Below are 5784 nucleotides of genomic sequence, written 5' to 3' on the forward strand. Positions count from 1 at the left end.
CATTATTGCATGAGCTGGAACATCCAGAACATTGTTGCATAGAACTGGGGAAAGTATACATCTGCCTTGTTTCTGATTTTAGATAAAACAATCAGTATTTCACTCATAAGTGTGCTTTATCTATAGGTTTGTTGATAGTTTTAATTAGAAATGTATGTTGGATTTTTCTGTATCAATGTTGACCATAATTTTTTCTGCATTATTCTGTTAATATGTGTAATTTCATTGATTGATTTTAAGTTTTTTTTTTAAGGTTTTCTGTGGTAGGAAGGTCGGGGCTTGTGTCTCTGAACACTATTATCTCAATGTTTATTGTTACTTATTAATAATTAGAACTTTTAATAAAATGCCTATCTGGTCTTTTTTCCTTATTAGCTAGTTTAGATTATATTTGAGCTGGTAGGATTCAGCAACATGGGCAGTAAAGAAAAAAATAGTGCAACAACTTTAAAATGGCTTTTCTACCCTAAAAACTTCACTAAAAACTATTAGAAAAAAACAAATACAGTAAAGTTGCAGTATAAAACATCAATGTACAAAAATCTATTGTGTTCCTATATAGTAGCAATGACATTCAGAAAAAGAAATGAAAGAAGAATTCCTTTTGCAAATGCAACAAAAAGAATAAAATACCTAGGAATAAACTTAACAAAACATGTGAAGGACCTATACACTGAAAACTAAAAAAGCATTATTAAAATAAATTGAAGAAGACACAAAGAAATGGAAGATATTCTGTGTTCATGAACTGAAGGAATTGACTTAGTTAAAATGGCCATATAATCCAAAGCAATATATAGATTTACTACAATCCCCATCAAAATTACAATGGCATTATTAAAAATAATTGAATAGCAAACCATCAGTTTTGTATGGAATTAAAAAAGACCCTGAATAGCCAAAGCAATCCTGAAAAAAAAGGAACAAGGCCAGAGGTATCACACTCCCTGCTTCAAATAATACTAAAAAGCAACAATAATAAAACAGCATGACGTTGGCAGAAAAACAAACACATGGACCAGTGGAACAGAATCGAGAGTCCAGAGGTAAACCCATATTTATCTGGGCAAATAATTTTTGACAAAAATGCCAAAAACATACAATGGAGAAAGGAAAGCCTCTTCAATAAATGGTGCTGGGAAAATTGGAAAGCTACATGTAAAAGAATAAAATTAAACTGCTCCCTATTACCATATACCAAAATTAACTCAAAATGGATCAAAGTCCTAAATATAAGACTCGAAACAATAAGTTGCATAGAAGAAAACATGGACTTCTGATTTAAAGAGGATTTTATCAAGTTGACCTCAAAGGCAAGGGAAGTAAAAGTAAAAATGAATGGGACTATATGTAATTTAAAAACTTCTATACAGCAAAAAATTTATCAACAAAACAGAGGCAATCATCAGAATGCAAGAAGATATTTGCAAACAACATGCCAATAAAGGACTAATATCCAAAATATGTAAAGAACTCATACAACTCAACAATAGAGATACAAACTATCCAATTAAAAAAATAGGCAGATTACCTGAACAGGCACTTCTCCCAAGAAGACATATAAACAGCCAACAGACAAATGAAAAGATGTTCGACTTCACTATCTATTAAGAAAATGCAAACCAAAACCATGAGATACCACCTCATACCTGTTAGAATGGCTATCATCAACAAGACAAGTAACAATAGGTACTGGAGATGTTATTAGGGAAAAGGCACTCTCATACACTGCTGGTGAGAACGTAAATTGGTGCAGCCACTATGGGAAACAGTATGGAGGTTCCGCAAAAAATTAAGAATAGAATTACTATATGACCCAGCAATCCCTCTTCTGGATATCTACCCCAAATTTTTGAAAACATTTATATTTAAAGTTATATGCACCTTAATGTTTATTGCAGCATTATTTACGATGGCCAAGGCATGGAAACAACCAAAGTGTCCTTTGATAGATGGGTGGATAAAGAAGATGTGGTACATATATTCAATAGGACATTACTCAGCTGTAAGAAAAGATGAAATACTGATATTTGCAACAACATGGATAGAACTTGAGATAATCATGCTAAATGAAATCAGTTAGAAAAAGGTAAAAACTGTATGATTTCACTAATACATGTGATAAAACCTGAAAACTACAAACAAGATAAAAAACAAAAACTCTTAGACACAGACAACAGTTTAATGGTTACCAGAGGAAAAGAGTGGAAAGGGAGTAGATAAAGATAAAGGGCGTCAAATATATGGTGACGGAAGGAGATTTTGGGTGGTGAACGCACAATGCAATATACGTATGACATATTATAGAATTGTACACTTGAAACATAATTTTATTAACCAATGTCATTCCCAATATACTTAATAATAAAAAAGCAAAGGGCCAGATCACATGTTTAAAACCATAAAAATCAATCAATTAATTAATTAATCGATCAATTAATTTTTAAAAAATGTCTATCTATGAACACTAAAAGGACAAGGGAGAGTCTGAAAAGAGAGGGAGTTCCAATGAGCACTCCAGGAAGAAACAAAACATTTGAACTTCATCCCTCCTCCCACCAGACACTCCTCTCCAGAAACCTTGGCTCAATCTCTGTTTTTGACCCACACATCACAACAGAATTCTTCCTCTTCAGGATCTGTAGGTTTGAAGTCCCTCTAGAGTCTGAAGCGTGCCACAAGAGCAAATCATTACAATATGTAACACCAAATGGGTTGAAAGGAAGTCAAATGTGAAAACCCAATAAATTAAAGAGGCTTTATAGAGAGGGTGACAGAGTGAAAGAATGAACTTTTGTATTGCTCTAATTTATATTTGATTGCACTATTTTTCTTATTATGAATGCTTCAAAATACACATAACTATAGGGTGCATCTTTCTACTTGGAAGATAAAAAAATTCTTGGTTTTCTTTTTGGAATTTCTTTAGGTTTCTTTTTGCCATTCATGGTTGGCTTTTGTGCAAGAATGCCTGGCTTTTCCTGTGATATGGTATATAATAGTGGTTCCTTGGAGTCTCTGTTGGAAAGACATAACTTAAATTTATTTCTGCAATCTTCCAAAGGGTTTTGAAGCCCCTAAATTCTCTAAAATCAGGATGACGTATTTTGAAATAGGATGATAAGACAGATACAAACAAATTGAACTTTCCCTCCCTTCATATTAGTTTCAAATAAGGTGATGTTTAGGAGAGAGGAACTACCCAACAAGAAACAGAGTAATTACTTTCTTCAATACTGTAGAAATAATGGATTTGCACTGAATGCTGTGTGCTACAAGTAGGTTATCATCAAGAAGTTAAACAACTTTCCAAGTTTCCAAACAATTGTCCAGTGTTTAAGAAATCTTTCTCTCTAATGATGTTTTAGTCAGTGGCTGCTTATAATCAATAAGATGGCACTTAAAAGGTATTAAAGCTGGTCTTATTACTAGTATTAGAAAACTTTGCTCCTTTTTTTTCTTTAATTTTTTAATTAAATTTATTGGGGTGACATTGGTTAATAAAACATTATAGTTTTAAAGTGTACAGTTCTATAATACATCATCTGTATATTGTACTGTGTTCACTACTCAAAGTTAAATCTACTTCCGTTACCATATATATGACCCTCTTTACCCTTATCTACCTCCGCCCCACACTTCTTTTCTTCTGGTAACCACTAAACTGTTGTCTGTGTCTATGAGTTTTTGTTTCTTTGTCTTGTTCAATTGTTGCTTTAAAAAGATTTTGGTTTGTAATTATAAGCCAGGGAATCTAGAACCACTAGTTCTCATACAGAGAGGATAACAAATATTTTAGTGCAAACCATATTTATCAATAAAAAGTACTCTGTGTCCTGCTCTTTGTTTTTTATCTTTAGAACTTCTGTTATTCTATTCCATTTATTTTATAATTCAATTATTAATTATATGCATTCATTAAGCATTTATGAAGAATCTAGTACATGCCAGGCACTGTGTAGAAAGCTTTGTAAACAATAAACTGAGGATAAAAACCCAGGAAAAACAAAAATACTATTGAAATTAATGCAATATAATCTGGCAGATTAGGAGAAGATATACCCTAGAAGTTAGTAAATTTTTCCACTAAGGGATAGGTAGAAAATGTTTTAGTCTTTGTAGGCCATAGAGTCTCCGAAATATCTACTCAATGATGCTCTTGCCATGTGAAATCAGCCATAGACAACACATAAACTATGATCATGACTGTCTTTTAAGAAAACTTTATTAATGGACATCAAAATTTGAATTTCATATCATTTTCGCATGTCAAAATATTTTTCTTTTGATTTTTTCAACCATCAACAAATGTAAAAAACATTCTTAGCTCTCAAAGCCCTACAGAAATAGGCAATGAAACACATTTGGCCCATGGGTGTAGTTTGCTGATTACTGACATGGACCCTCTTGCCACTATTTAGGAAGTACCTGAGCAGAGTTCATTTCTTTATCTTAGGTGCAACTATATGTGGCACTCTCACAGAGGCATTGCAATTGGTAACATGTCAAAATATATTTATATATTTGGAGAACATTCTCTACACTAAACTCCTTACCACAATAACTGTTCTAATGTGTAAAAAATTTCATATGAGAAAATTCTTCCTAACTTCTAAACTCATTTCCTTGTGCTAAATGTAAGGCTTTATCACCAAAATGAGACGAAACTCCAAACACTAATGCATTTGAATTGTTTCTCCATAGAACTCTATGTCATGGGAAGAACTTAGCTGTAGATATGAATCATAAACAGAAAGGCAGTTTTCGCAGTGTGGGCTGAGATGAGTGCAGCCCATCTAAATGGGTATCACAATATCAGACTTACTGCTGCCACCTGAAAAGAACCTTCATCAAATTGAGAGTCTAGCTTATACTAAAGTCTGATGATGGAATAAATTGCTTTCAGAGACCGTGAGTTCCTCATACTGTAAACAAGGTATGCACATGGGTAACTCATTGGTTGATATTTTCATAAGTCATATACCTCAAAATGACATATGGCAAACTTATGTCATGGCAAAAATAAGTCTTTGGTCTGGAGTAATAGCTAATTTAAAATATTTATTTTTGTGTAGGTTAAGCTAAGTTTTCCTGTAATACTTTTATTTTAATATTTTAATGGCCAAAAAAGCTGAGTCTAAGAGTTTTTCTCATAGAATTTATCTATTAAATAATTCTTAAAAAATAATAAACAGAGCAAAATGTAGCAACTGATTCTGAATTTTAAAATATGTTGAGAAAAAATGTAAATGCTATGCTTCTAAGAAGAAAATCTCATCAATATAATTCTATTTACTTCTCTACCTATCTCACTAGCTGCCCTAAAAAAGAAAATATTTAAGAATTTTTTTTTATTTTTATTTTAAGACTGACAATATAAGCAAAAATTTAGCCATCATTAGGCATAGATTATAACAGAAGAAAAGTATTCTTTCTGTAGTATTTAAGATCAATTTCCTAAGTTGTCCTAGGTGGAAAATACTCTTGCAATGACTTGAATCCTTTAAAACTTATTGAGCATATCTCATGAGCCATAATGTGGTTGATCTTGGTAAATATTTCTTGTGCACTTGAAGAAAATGTGTATATTGCTCTTCTGGGCATAATGTTCTATAAATGGTCAATTCAGTCAAATTATTTAATGTTAGTGTTCGAGTTTTCTATATCATTGCTGATTTTCTATGTACTGTTTTATCAATTATGGAGAAAAGAAGATTGATATACTGACTATATTTGTGCACTTGGCTATCTGCTTGTTTCTATTCATTTGTTCCATGTCATTTA

This window comes from Pteropus vampyrus, unplaced genomic scaffold (assembly GCF_000151845.1).
Source record: "Pteropus vampyrus isolate Shadow unplaced genomic scaffold, Pvam_2.0 Scaffold63, whole genome shotgun sequence".
In the NCBI taxonomy this organism is placed as follows: Eukaryota; Metazoa; Chordata; class Mammalia; order Chiroptera; family Pteropodidae; genus Pteropus; species Pteropus vampyrus.